At 40.2% G+C, this 15,328-nt stretch overlaps 1 protein-coding gene across 8 annotated transcripts in view; it reads right to left on the minus strand.

Annotated features, from left to right (window-relative positions):
• Gstcd (glutathione S-transferase C-terminal domain containing) overlaps positions 1-15,328 on the minus strand; it is a 111,212-nt gene that overhangs the window by 61,130 nt on the left and 34,754 nt on the right. The window lies entirely within an intron of this gene.

The raw sequence follows: 15,328 nt of genomic DNA on the forward strand, positions 1-15,328 counted from the left end.
GCAAATAACTATAGAATTCGTTCATGAAAAAGAAAACTAATCATTTCCTCACATCTTAATATGCTTATAATATTGTAAAATGTGAAACCACTTTAAGAACTTAATTGCCTATGTGTTAGAATAACTTTACAAACATACATACACACATGCTGAGAGAGAGAGAGAGAGAGAGGGAGGGAGAGAGAGAGAGAGAGAGAGAGAGAGAGAGAGAGAGAGAGAGAGAAGGAGGGGGTGGCATCTACAAATTCAGAGAAGAGAATGACATAGGACACTACTGTGAATTGGGGTTTGAGAAGCAGCCCGTAGAAGACCTTTCAAGATGGCCATTCTAGGCCCACCATCAGGTTAAACGGTTTAAGGAGGGAAAACAAAATGCTTAGAGGTTTTATCAATATGGTCCATGTTCAGTTGTCTCCTAGTTTCTTCACGCAGACTTAGCAAATTTTGTTAAAGCATGTACAAAGAAATGTGTATAACTGTTCAAAACAGAGAAAATGCTGCCAAGAAGTCAATGTGAAAACCCACAGTCTAGTGATCAAAAGAACAGCTGACCCAGTTACCCTGACTCAACAAGTGAACTAGGCAGTAAGAGATCATAAGGAAATGATTTCAGTGTAGACAAAAGTGGTAAATACTGGTTCTATCATATGGGATGTAGACACTGCCATGCTGCAATACTGAAAAACAATTTAAGAGTCACACACTTATAAATTCTTTCACATAGCAATCCATCCCGTGTACGAATTAATGTATTACAATAAAATTAAAATAGTATTCGAGGAAGGGTGTTTGGGGTATGATAACAGAGTATTACATGCAACCATGTAAAAAGAACAAGGCTAGCTGATAACAACAAAAGCACTGAGGGTAGATGGCTTAGATCACTGTGCCTTTGCGCCTCATGGACAACAAGAAAAAGAGAGCTAAATCATTCCACATCTAGTCAGTGAAAACTCAAGAAAGGTAGATTTTCACCAGAAGTCTGTCTTACTTTATGAAACCATAGTCATGAATGTAATTTATAAGAGTGAAGATTAATCAAGAAAAATAACATTTGCATCTTTAGTATAAATAAACCAACAGTTAGCCCAGACCTTTGTTCTGATATCCAGTCACCATCCCAAACTCGCTCTGTTCTACACACCAAGGAGCCACACTCCTGTTTCCCAACTCTGTGTGTAGCATGAATCTTAAAAGTTCTACTGAAGAATGGATAAATAAATTGTAGCACATATACACAATGGAATACTACTCAGCAGAGAAAAACAATGACATCATGAGGTTTGCAGGCAAATGGATGGATCTAGAAAAAAACATCCTGAGTGAGGTAACCCAGACTCAGAAAGACAAATATGGTATGTACTCACTCATAGGAGGATATTAGATGTGGAACAAGGATGACTGGACTGCTACTCACATCACCAGTGAGGCTACCTGGAAAACAGGACCCCAAGAAAGACACGAGGATCGCCCAATGACGGAGAAATGGATGAGCTCTACATGAACAACCTGGACATAAGTGGGAGTAATAAAGGACGAGGGTCGAGGGAAAGAGAGCCTGTGGGAGCAGGAGATCCCAGCTGGATCAAGAACAGAGAGGGAGAACAAGGAATAGGAGACCATGGTAAATGAAGACCACATGAGAAAAGGAAGAAACAAAGTGCTAAAAAGGCCCACAGAAATCCACAAAGATACCCCCACAATAGACTGCTGGTAATGGTCGAGAGACAGCCGGAACTGACCTACTCTGGTGATGGGATGGCCAAACACCCTAATAGTTGTGCCAGAAACCCCATCCAAGGACTGAAGAATTTGGATGCAGAGATCCACGGCTAGGCCCCGGGTGGAGCGCCGGGAGTCTAATTAGCGAGAAAGAGGAGGGTTAATATGAGCGTGAATTGTTGAAACCAAGGTTGGATAAAGCACAGGGACAAATAGCCAAACAAATGGAAACACATGAACTATGAACCAAAGGCTGAGTGGCCCCCAACTGGATCAGGCCCTCTGAATGGGTGAGACAGTTGATTGGCTTGATCTATTTGGGAGGCATCTAGGCAGTGGGACCAGGTCCTGTGCTCACTGCATGAGTTAGCTGTTTGAAACCTGGGGCTTATGCAGGGATGCTTGGCTCAATCTGGGAGGAGGGTACTGGACTTGCCTGGACTGAGTCTACCAGGTTGATCTCAGTCTTCGGGGGAGGCTTTGCCCTGGAGGAGGTGGGAATAGGGGGTGAGCTGGGGGGAAGGGGAGGGGGCAGGAGGGGGGAGAACAAGGGAATCCGTGGCTGATATGTAGAACTGAATGGTATTGTAAAATAAAATAAAAGGAAAAAATATTCTTATTAATAAAATCAAACCTGAGGCCAGTTATTGGGGTGAACACTGGAAGATCAGAGAAGTAGAACAAGCCACAGCTAACCTCACCTTGCCAGTTCCTCAGCTGGTCCTGTTTCCTCAGACTGGAAGCCTCTGAGTCCTCATCCAGAATGAATCTCAGCTGAACTGTGCTGCTCAAAAGCCTGAATGCTTAACCAGGCCAAATGCTTCTAGTTTCTGGTCCTCATGCCTTATATACCTTTCTGCTTTCTACCATCACTCTCTGGGATTAAAGGCTCGCTTTCTGGGATTAAAGGCGTGAGTCACCATGCTTGGCTCTATCCTTGCACAGACAGATTTCTGCATCTAGAATGCTAGGATTAAAGGTGTGAGTGCCACCATTTTCTAGCCTTTGTATCTTGTGGCTGTTCTGTCTGTGACCCCAGGTAAGTTTATAGGGTGCACAATATTTTGGGGAACACAATACCACCACATCTGTGTCTGTCAGTAGTTTTAGGTGGTGAGTGCTACTGGAGAATCCAAGATGGCAGCAGCAGGCCAGGCGGGGCATTTCTCCCTCCTCCCATCCCTGCAACAGCTCCATCCCCTGTGACTTTAGCTGATACAGACAGTCCTTGTCTCCAGTTTCACCTTGTTCCAGCTACTCCAGTTCTAGGGCTCCAGTAACACTTCCTTCTCCAACATAAGAAATAAAAGAATACCTCTAAAGAATGTCAAAGGAACAAAGACAGCAAATACTACGAAGTGTTCAATGGCTTATATCACCCTGTACATTTGCACCCAACATGCAAGGAAGTCTGGCTTTCGAGGCCAACAATGCAGCAATCTCCTTGGAACTGTTTGAATATAGGCACTGTTCCCCAAAGTCCATGTGTTAAAGCACTGGACTGTAGGATAGTTCCAATTAAGAAGTGCTGTGGACCATTTGGAGGTGTGGAGCTTGGTGGGAGGTCCTTAGGTTACTTGAGGCATGACCTCACAAGTGCTTGTGGGACACTGGTTTCTTCCTCCAGAGGTGAGCAGTTTGCTGTCATGAGTACTCACCATGATGTGGGACCCTAAGTCAGAGGCTTAAGGTGATTGACTATTCTAGCTTACACGGGAACATCCAGAACGGTTAGACAAATGGTTAGACCAACTGCTAGACCTCTTTGTCCCATGCACTCTACATATAGGGCAAAGCAAAACAACTTCCGAAAGCTATCATACTCACTAGTCTGTTTTCTTGCCTAGCCTTGAAAGATATGGTAGAGTTATGAAATACTTTCTAATTTATTCTCAGAAGTTTACAGAGAAAAAAATTCATTAGCCAAATGTTCATTTGTTGAATATTATGAGAGTAAGATTCATGGAACTTGTTAGCTCATAACCACTAATAAAAACTGTTTTGACTATATTATTATCTCCATGCCCAATTCACACACCACACACACTAAAGACTTAACCTTCAACTTAACTGTATCTTTAAAGATAGAATCTTTAAAGAGGTGATTATGCAAAATGACATAATGAGGGTGGAGCTAAAGTATAAGAGCACTGATGTTCATATGCAAAGAACAAAACCCTGGGAGGAGAGACCACATGAGGACTGAGCAAGAGGGCAGCCTCCTGGACTCCAGGAAGAGGATCTTCACCAGAAAGCCATGTATGGGCTGGCCATGTGATTTTGGACTTCTAGCCACTAGAACTAAGAAAAAAATTTATTTACGTTGTTAAACATACCCAGTCTGGTACCTTGTTATGGCAGCATGAGTACACTAATATACCATTTCTTTCTCTAAACCTGATATAGCCATTCATAAATAAATGAATTATTACAGAGTTAAAAATAAGTATTATCTACTGGAGATGTACAGTAATATAAATTAATAGTTACATAAGACTCCACTTTATATATTTTACTTGAACCTACAACAGTAATAAAATATTTTAAAGCTATTGAAAAACTTAACATTGGACAGGTTTTATATTTTACCAAAATATTTCACTAGTTGATATGTTTGTCTTGTTTGTTATGTAAATAGAGGTAATATGCTACATACTCAGTAGACACAGTATAAGTCACTTATTTTCAGAGCTGGAGAGATAGCTCAGCAGTTAAGAGCATTGGTTGCTCTTTCAGAGGACCTGGACTTGATTCCCAGCACTGACACTGTGATTCACAACTGTCTGTAAGTCCAATTCCAGGGGATCCCATGATCTCTCTAGCCTCTGCAGGCACCAGACACACATAAGGCACACAGACATACACATGCAAAACATCCATACACATAAATAACATAAAATGTGTTTGTCTTGGGTAAGTGAAGTTTGTTATTAACAAATTTAAAGCAAATGGATTGACTAATCTTTCAAAATCTAAGTCGTATTTTACATATTTTTATAGGATGGAAAGATTCATCATCCCCCAAGGTACCACACAAAAATAGAACTATAAGAAAAATCAAACTATAAAGGTATGATTCAACTTAAAACTGTGAACAAATTTTAAAAGCTTATGAGTATCTGGAAGTACAAAAAGAAAAAAGTTCATCAGTAGAAACCAGCTGCTGTAAATGGCAAGCCAGAGTTCTGAAATGTCAATATTATTCTGCAACAAACAATCCACCAAACACGACCAAACCACTCTTTGGGAAAATATTAACACCTGCTTCTGTTTTCTTTGAGGTAACAGGGTAGACATGTCAGCAGGTCAGGTATAGAACTACATCCACTTTGACGTACCCACCCAGGACTTATTTGTCCTGTGTTCTGTGTATATCTCCTCTAAACTAGGCACTAACTGACTCACAACAAGGAGCTAACTCTGAATAAACTGTGGCTTGCCATGGTACTAAAAATGCTAATACCCTTAAAAACCATCAAGGAGAATCTTCCAGTTTCAGAACACATTCAACCAAGATTTCAGGTAAACTTATTATTACAATCTGTCACTCATATATCCCCTTAGTCAGGTGCCCACCATAGAGATGACAGCTCCAATGTGAATCATTTATTAGGTGACAGAAATTATTCAGGGAAGACTGACTATTTTCCACGTGACAGAGCCCCTTGGGAAAACACCTGAAATCTGGCCTCAGGGAATGAAGATATAGACACCTCCAGCCTGACAACAAGGTAAAGGCATGTACTGCTGTCTTACTCACAACTAGAAATTGTCTTCTTTGGTGGGGAGACCCATTCCCACTTGGTCCCTAGCTCTTGAGCTGCAAATGCCCAAGTAAAGAGCAACCTAGGAATAGACTGTTCAGATTCACACAGATTTAACAGGGGTGACAAACCACACGGACACAGACAGATGACATCAACTTAAGGCACAAGAAGAAAGTGACCAAGCAACAATACAGACACGAGTGGTCTCTCACTGCTTCTGACCACATTTCTTTCTACAGTTTATTCCTATATTGTTATACTCCAAGAAGGAAATGATAAAGCAAGCCAGTCAGCAGTCAACTGTATGGAAATACCACATTTTTATATTATGAACAAAATGGTGTTCAACGGACTCAGTAAGAAAAGAAAATCTTTAGATGAAATACCACAGTCAAATAATAGTTCACAGAATGAATAAGCCAGGAAAATACTGCTTTATGTTCAGTAAATAAAGTAAGTTTGATAAATTGAGTCAGAGCCTTCTCCTACAGAATGGTAACCAATGATAATCCAGCGCTTACTTGCTCTGTGGCCAAAGTCAAGACCCTCTTGAGCTGCTTGCAAACTTGCCCAAACATGAACCAATTTCCCTTCTTTCTGGCATCTCATGGCACCTGCTGCCTCTGTCTTTCTGACACAATAGTCCCTAAAGAAACAAAGAAATTATATCTAAAAGGGGACACAGCTGACAAAAGCTGATTAAGATCAACGTCTCAGAAGAAAGTATCACAAAACAGTTTTTACTAACTCCTTAAAAAGAAAAGTTCTAAGAGACACCAAAGCAATGTAAGTTTATTGAAGTTACCTGTTCATATGAATTCCTCAAATAGGAAGCCTTACTAGAGGCCACCTGACTTAGAGCTAGTTTACTGAATATGGATTGAAATTCTCACTTGTCTATCTCCAGCTTGCCCCCCTCTCTGTCTTTCTCCTCTTTTTCTCCCTCCTGCCTCCTTCCCTCTGCCTCCAAATAGCAGCAAATGCATCTTTTACTGGCTGACCAAAGTCCTTGATTACATAAAGCACAGATCTTCCACATATGAATGCAAAGAGTACACATATGTTCTGTTCGGGCACTGCTTCTCAAATCCAAAGAGATGCCTACTCGAGATTATGGCAACAACTACCATACTGTGTTCTCTACTATTTTGGTACACAATTTATAACAATTAATTGTTTAAAGGTTGTTTTTGAGTAATTCATGCATTGTATTTGTGGCTCTTCCTTAAAAAGAATACAAGTTTCACTATAATAAAATAGTTAATTCTTGTTGAGTCCATATACAGTGAGTTGTAGCACTATGATCACATTTTTAAGCATCACATCTCTGTAAGAAGAATTGATAAATGGTCTTATTAATAAAAAAAAAAAACAGAGCCAGATATTGGTGTGTGTGTGTGTGTGTGTGTGTGTGTGTGTGTGTGTGTGTGTGTGTTTTAGACAAAAAAGGGGGAAATGAGCCGGGCGGTGGTGGTGCACGCCTTTAATCCCAGCACTCGGGAGGCAGAGCCAGGCGGATCTCTGTGAGTTCGAGGCCAGCCTGGGCTACCAAGTGAGTTCCAGGAAAGGCGCAAAGCTACACAGAGAAACCCTGTCTTGAAAAACCAAAAAAAAGGGGGGTGGGTGGGAAATGTGGTGGTATTTTCTTTGTGCACCCCAACAAATCTTATCTGAGGATCAGAGAGAAAAAAGCCAGCCACTATATTAAACATAGAAATCAGGCAATAGTAGCACATGCCTTTAATCCTATCACTCAGGAGGCAGGGATCTGTCTAGATCTCTGTGAGTTCAAGGCCACACTGGGAAACAGAGCCAGGCATGGTGACACATGCCTTTAATCCCAGCACCAACCATAGAGGTCTGGAGGTTTGTACAGACAGACAGGAAGTGATATAGCTGGGCAGAGAGAGGAAGTGAGATTGCAGGGACAGAAAGGCATATAGGCGTAGATATACAGGAAGTAGGTTTCTTTGGAGACCGAGGTGTCAGTGGGGTAAGGTTGGCTGTGGCTTGTCCTATTCCTCTGATCTCTCAGTTTTAACCCCAATATCTGGCTCTGGTTTCTTTCTTTCTTTCTTTCTTTCTTTCTTTCTTTTTTTTTTTTTAAATTAATAAGACCATTTAGCAATTTTTACACATCTCAAAGATAACCCTTTTGTATTTTTACTGTTTTCTTCCTAGAGTACTCAGAGTAGACAAATGCAATATCATGTTTCATAACTCCAGTTAACTCTCACACTGCCCACCCTCCCACATGATTTCTGTTATTCACTGTGTTGCTGTGAAAGAAATTGGCCCCCAAAGGGAGTGACACTATTAGGAGGTGTGGCCTTGTTGGAGGAAGTGTGTCACTGGGGAGGTGGGCTTTGAGGTCTCATATATCCTCAAGCTATGCCCAGCGTCTCAGACCACTTCCTGTTGCCTGCGAGTCAAGATGTAGGACTCTCAGCTACTTTTCCAGCACCATGTCTGTTGCATGCTACCGTACTGTACCATGATAATAATGGACTAAACCTCTGAAAATGTAAGCCATCCCAATTCAATATTTTCCTTTATAAGAGTTGTCCTGGCCATGGCGTCTCCTCACAGCAAATAGAAACCCTAAGACAGTCACTAAATCTGACTTGGTGCTGGTCATTCCAATAGACATTAGATTTACAAACATGAAATCTTGGTCTGAGTCCCCTCATAGCTCCATCTATTTTGTGGGGAAAGCAAACTGAAGAGAATCACCCTTTTAATTTAAAGTTAAACACAGTCACTGACAGCCAACCATGCAGGAGGAACAGCAACTGGGCCAAGTGGCCTCCACTCTGCTCCATGAGCCTTTCTTTCAGTGGGGTTCAGGTGAATTACCAATTCATTTTAAACAGGCATGTTATCTTCCTTCAACAATTAAAGGAAATTTCTTTGGCTCCTAAAGTATGATGAAAACACACTGGCAATTTAATGTCTTTGCTAAATAGATACATAAAAACAAATGTAGTAGATCTCTGTGAGTTCAAGGCCAGCCTATCTACATAGTGAGTTCCAGAACAGCCAGAGCTACATAGAGAGACCCTGTCTCAAAACAAAACAAAAACAATAAAACGAAAACAAAACCAACAAAACTTGGCAGGGATATAATACATGTAAGAGTGTAAAGTTAGGATCCAGCTGCTGCTCCAGCCTCAGAAGCCCCATGCTACAGCAGCCTTCTCCTCTAACAGCAGCAGGTACTAAGACACTGTCTGAGTCTCTAGCTAGACTTCCAGGTGTCAGGCCAGACTTCGTTATCTGGAGAAGTGAGTTTATACTGAAGGGGTTACTGGTGGCCACACACCCTGCTCCTCCACCTGCCTCCTGCCTGAGAATCAGCCTAGGTGTGGGCTGGTGCTGTGAAACTACTCCCACCCTCAGAAAGGTTTAAGAGAACCGTTCTTTTGCCATTGGGCTTGGATTTTCCTTCTCCAGAAATCCCACCATGCTATCTCTGGTGCTCTGGCCTGAGCTCCCTTCCAAGCTCCCCATTATGCTTACATTTATTTCATCTATAATTCTTCTAATAAAATCCTTTCTCAGTGATCCTATGAACTCCTCATCCAGGAATGTTCAACAAACAGCATGTATCTCCACCCTCCAAATTCTTAATATTTCTGATCTGATCATTACCACCTGACTTATGAGATCAAGCTGTATATTGCTTTACCTATCTGATGCTGTCAATTCAAAGAACTACCAGAAACTACCGGCTATTGCAACGGTTTTCTATATACAAGTGGAGTTAAAATACAAAGCTTATGGTTTGATTCTATTTGAGAAAAATATGTTAACTGAAACTAAAAAGTCAACAATCTCAAAAATGTTTTTAGCAAATAAAGATAAGATTAATACATTTATTTGTTTAAGAATCCATTTAAATTGACAAGACACAGTTATTAAGCAAAATCTGGTACCTGAATATACCTTGCTATGGTACCTCAACCTTGCTATGCCAAAAAACAGAAAAATAAAATAAGGAATTATCTTTTTTTTGTTTTGTTTTGTTTTGTTTTGTTTTTTGAGACAGGGTTTCTCTGTGTAGCTTTGTGCCTTTCCTGGGACTCACTTGGTAGCCCAGGCTAGCCTCGAACTCACAGAGATCTACCTGACTCTGCCTCCTGAGTGCTGGGATTAAAGGTGTGTGCCACCACCGCCAGGCAAAATAATGAATTATCTTTATGAGCTATTAAATTGGCTGTTTTTGTTGTTTTGTTTTTAATTCTGTGAGTTAATGTCAGTGAAAGCGAAATGAAGCAGAAGCTCATGAATATTTATTATGGTAAAAATAAACTTATAAAATTGCTTTAGAAATCAGTAAGTATCATGAACAGCAAAAATGTTCACATTCTCTGAGGAATTACCAAAAACATAGAAAAATCTACTTATAGGATGCTTTTACAGAGTAACTGTCTACTTAGTTGCTGAACCTTCCTCCTCACACCTTTGGAATTTTATGAATGGTCATATTGAGCACCAATTGTCTAGAACAGGTTTGATTACTAAAAGCAACTGTTAGAGGCAGTTCTGTATGAACTTAAGTAGCTTATGGAAGATCAACTATTCTAAAATACTCTAATGTCATTAGGCTTCCTTTCTCTAAGTGACTACATTTTAATTTTATTTGGGCAGTAGCAATACAGTTAGTACTGTCCTAACTGTACAGTGTGGGTCACAGGCAGAGATGTGCTGAAAGTGATGACTGCATCATGGTGCACAGGATATGGAGACCCTGAGTCTCAGTTCAGCTAATTGATAGACATGTGTTTTTCTGTGTGTCACATAATGAGTGTTAGTTACCTAACCTCTCCAACAGCTTTGACTTTCTTATTGCAGGTGATGCCTAACATCTTCCTTGGTTCTGAATTCCCCCAGTTTCCCTTACAGCTATCTCCAGAATGCCACTCCAAACCAACCTACTCTGAAGGTTTATTGCATGAACTCCTGAAGATGTTTCTTTGTCCTCCGACATCAAATGCATTTGAACACTGAAGAGCCCATTGTCAGAGCTCCTTTAAAATCTTTGTGAAATTTTAAGTGATGGCATTATTTAGGTCATAAAGAGGTGTGTGTGTGTGTGTGTGTGTGTGTGTGTGTATGTGTGTGAGAGAGAGAGAGAGACAGAGAGAGACAGAGAAAGAATATGAGGAAACATAACTGTGGCCCTGTGGAACCTTCTATCAATAAATCTTTAAATATCTAGTTTGTTAAATGTGGATACTGCCACAAAATACTTCCATTTTCTCATAGCAATATGCCAGAGGAAAGTCTTAATAGAAAATAACTTGTCTTTAAGATAAAGGAATGTCCTAGGAATAAAAAATGAAATGCAGTCTGTGTGATCAAATATAACATGTCTACTTTTGTATAGAAATGATAAAAAATTTTTATATTTATGAATAAAGAATATGGTCAAATTATAAATGTAAGTACAGGTTCCTACATAAAAACAATTTCTCTACAAATAAGTCTATAAAATATATATCTATATACACTATATGGTTCACTACTAGTCCTGTATATGTATGCTATTAAATACCGCTTTCTAATTATAACTACCTTTTTTACGCTGTGCTTAAGGATACTGTTTTTCTTTCTGATAAATCAATCCCGGACAACTACATTGCTTCAGTGCTTGTGAGACACTGTGCTTGCACAGCTCTTAGGGAGTCTCCTTGCGTCAGGTTTCTCTGCAATGGGAGTTGGCCTAATTAAATAAAATAATGAATGAATCTGGGTACTGAGAGGAAGTGCTTTAAAGCACAGACGAGAATAGTTCATTGTGTAGTTGAGCTGATTTTATTATAACAGTCTGGAAGAGCACAGAGCATGCCAATGTAACCAAGACCTAATGCTCATTAGTTTTTATAAGCAGAAAAGTAAGGACACTCATTATTAATGGTTTTATCTCCAAATATAATTATGACCACTTAGATATAAAAAATATTTCTGGCATGTTTAACCATATCAAGAAGTTTTAAGTTTAAAAACTATGCTATTTACTGTGAAATGCTTAAAAATGTATAAAGAAATGAGTCCAATTATGTGAGCGAATACTCCTTTCTGAGTGTGTAAAATAGCATTACTTTAGTTAACTAGAAACAAAGTTGTCTTTCAGCGGTTTCTGGGAAAGTGTATACAGTTTTCTGCAGCCCGTCCTTTCCTCTCCAATGGGAGTGATGCCGAGGTCTGCAAATCAACACTGTTACAAGTATCTTTGGTTCAGAGCAAAAGGTTTTTCCCTAATTCTCATAATGTCACACAGTAACTTGAACACTACTTAAAACAAAAATTTACCCATTAAGAGTTGAAATATTTATAATTTTCCAGCAAAAGCTGCCTCATTTTAAAGCATCAAAGTCCATTAACTGTAGTACAAATTACCTGTGATGATGGGAAAACTAATAAAAAAGATGAAAGTTCCCGGAAGCCACTTTCTTGAAGTGCACACACATCCCCAGCCCTAAGAGGAGGTGAATGCTACTGTTACATGGTGAGACAAGAAGATGCTCAGAAGGCCCAGGAAGGTCTCTGGATGGCAGTGTCCCTCCACGACCGCACTTCAGCATCAAATGAGGAAGCATCAGAAGCCTTGCCTAGTGCTGGGTATCAGAAACAAGAATTTCCTCACTCACCCAAATCCTACTTTACTCTTTTGATGCAATACAACCTCTGTAAAATACAACTAAGTAGCCATTTTTGAATCTGTAATCTAAGTTCCGTATCAACACGTTCATAACAATTCTAAAATAGCTAGCATAGACTCTAACATCTTCTTAGTGTAGTAACAAGTGAGTCCATGGGAATAGAAACCGATCCAAATCCCCTTCATTGCTCAGTAGTACTCAACTTGTCATTTAATTGTACATGCGTCTTAATGAAAATAAACTTCAGGTAAATGTATAATCATGTAGATATTTCCTCATATCAAATACTATTTTCAAAAATCCTCTTAAAACATATAATATCATCAGCTTTAGACACTGGCTGTTTAAAACTTTTCTGGGAAATAAGCCATCTGGTCTCCGCTTGTGAAGATCTATAAAAAGGGTTCTTAAAGGCTGTCCTGAGAACAGAAGAATGTCCCGGAAGCTAACCAACCCAGCTACCACCCAGGCACAGAACCAGGGCTAATAGTTGGTCCACTCCACCAAATCTATGAACTGCTGGAGCATGTGAAGGGATGAACCTACAGATCAGAAACAGCAGGATCTCCATGACACAGGACAACAACAGGACAGCCAAGAGGAGCCCCAGGGAGGGCCCATTATCAGTGGTGGAGCAGAAACAGATGCCCAGGGCCAGACCAATGACTCAGGCAATGAACAGTTCCTAGTAAAGATGGACTGAACAGTAAACTGTGTGTCAATGGGACAAACTACAGCTTCTACAATAAGATTCTTTTTGTTTTGTTTTGTTTTGTTTCTCTATTTTGTTTGTATTTTTTTGGAGGGGTTTCCTTTTAAATTTGTCTTGATTTGGAGACAGGTTGCAAGCGCAGAGGTCAGATGTGAGGAGATGGGGAGATAACTGGAATCAGAATGCATGATGTGAAATCCACAAAGAATCAGTAAAAGTAAAAAAAAAAAATCATAACACATCCATCTACAGTAGAGAAAAAACACACTTATCTATTTGCCCTTTGATTATACACCACAGTTAATACACTTTTAAAAAAAGAAAAGAAGGTAATCTAGTTTCATGATTTACAATAGAAAAAAACAAAAACAAAAGATACAAAAATGATTGAAACAAAGGGCCACCATGTTGGTGGCCCATTCCTTTTTAATCCTAGCACTTAAAAGGCAGAGGCAAATGGATATCTGTGAGTTCCAAGTAAGCCCAAGCTATACAGTTCTAAGCCAGCCAGGGCTACATAGTAAGATCTTGTCTATAAAAGTTAAGTAAAATAAAATGAGCCATACACTATGTGGTTTTAAGATTTTAAGTCACATAGTGTGCTGGAGAAACAGAACAATTCACAGGTAAATGAAAATTGAGTCAAGATAGAAACTAAGAAAGTAATTAAATTATTTTTAGAATTGAATGAAAACGAAAACACATACTCAAACTTAGGGGGCACAATTAAAATAGATTTGTATCTATTATCCTGCACAAAACTCAACTCCGAATGGACTAAGGACTTCAACATTAAACCAGACACGCTGAATCAGATAAAAAGAAAGTGGGGAATAGGCTTGAATTCATTGGCATAGGAAAATACTAAAATATACCAAGAACTCAAAAAAAAAAAAAAAAAAAGAATCAAACACCAAGAAAACAAAACAACCCAATTAAAAATGAGATACAGAACTAAACAGAGTTCTCAAAAGATGAAACACAAATGGCTAAGAGCACTTTTTAAAAGTTCAACACCCTGAGCCATCATGGAAATTCAAATTCGAACCGCTTTGAGATTTCATCTTACCCTAGTCAGAATGGCCAACATTAACAAAATATATGACAGCAGCTGCTGGCAAGGCTGAAGGGAAAAGGGCACACTTACTCACTGCCAGTGGGAGCGCAAACTTGTAAAGGCACGATGAAAATCAATGTGGATGTTCCCCAGAAGGCTGAAAACTGATCTACCACAAGATTCAGCTTTACCAGTCTGGGGCACATACCCAAAGGACTCTACATCGGACTACATGGTACTTGCTTATCCACACTAAAGGCCTTTTGAAAAGATATATGAAAACCTACTTCTATAGAAGCTCCCTAAAACACACACATATATGAAAGAAATGGAAATGGAGTCACCCTGTAATGGAGGAGACAAGTGCTCCAACTAGACAACTTAAAACTCTAAGAAACCCTGCCCCCTGCCCCATTCCAGATTGCATCTTGTTGAGTTATTGGCCAAAGGAGTCCCATAACCCACAGGCTATTGCCAAGCTATTGGTTACCCTCCACCATCAGACAGCAAGGCCCCATTGCTCAAGACAACACTTAGGTCATGAACATGGAGAAATTGAGCTGGTGTCCAACTAGAGGGCAACGGTATTGACAAGCATTCCTGGAAGTGTAGTGCTGGGGGTACTTCTAAAGCTACTGGACGGGAAAAAGAACTGCACCTAGCGACAAACCCTGTGACTTACCAACCACTTTCCCTTGGACTTAAGGGCCACTTCATGGATAGAATCTATACCTGGCACTGCTCATGTGGCCAAGAATCAGAGATAGGTCACAGGCCCTTGGGAAAAACCCACAAGTGGAAAATGTTCAGAGAGGAAGGCACTTAGGAGCAACTCAGGCCTAAATAGGACGCCTTTATCAAACCTTCCCTCAAGGCTCAGGGATCTGTGCAGCACAGGAGGTGAAAGGTTGGCAGCAGCCAGAAACGGTGGACGATTCCAAGGAAACAGCATCTTCCAGACCCAACAGGCCTTACACACGTAGGAACTCACAGAGACTCTGACAGCATACATAAGACCTGCACACACTCAAGCAAGACACAAACCCAAGCACGGAGAAGGAAAAATGGGCACAGTGTCCCACTCCTTACCAGGAAGCCATGTACAACTGATCCCTGCTGAGAGAAGAATCAGTGTTCTCCAATGGAGCGACACCGGGTAAGCCAAGCACACTCCAGGGCAGGCCCATGACCAGGAGTGGTCGCCACACGGACTCTGCATTTGTGTGAGCTTTCTAGTTTGCTTAGTTCGGCCTGGTATTTTTTCCTATGGATTACGTGTGCTTTGACATTTGTTTTCTTTTTTTCCTTTTTCTTTTTGGGAGAGAAAAAACATGAAGCTGTGTGCAGAGGGAGGTAAGGATGAGTTGTAGAGTAAAAAGAATATGATCAAAATATATTACACAAA

The sequence above is a fragment of the Peromyscus maniculatus genome, chromosome 6, assembly GCF_049852395.1.
Source record: "Peromyscus maniculatus bairdii isolate BWxNUB_F1_BW_parent chromosome 6, HU_Pman_BW_mat_3.1, whole genome shotgun sequence".
NCBI classification, from domain to species: Eukaryota; Metazoa; Chordata; class Mammalia; order Rodentia; family Cricetidae; genus Peromyscus; species Peromyscus maniculatus.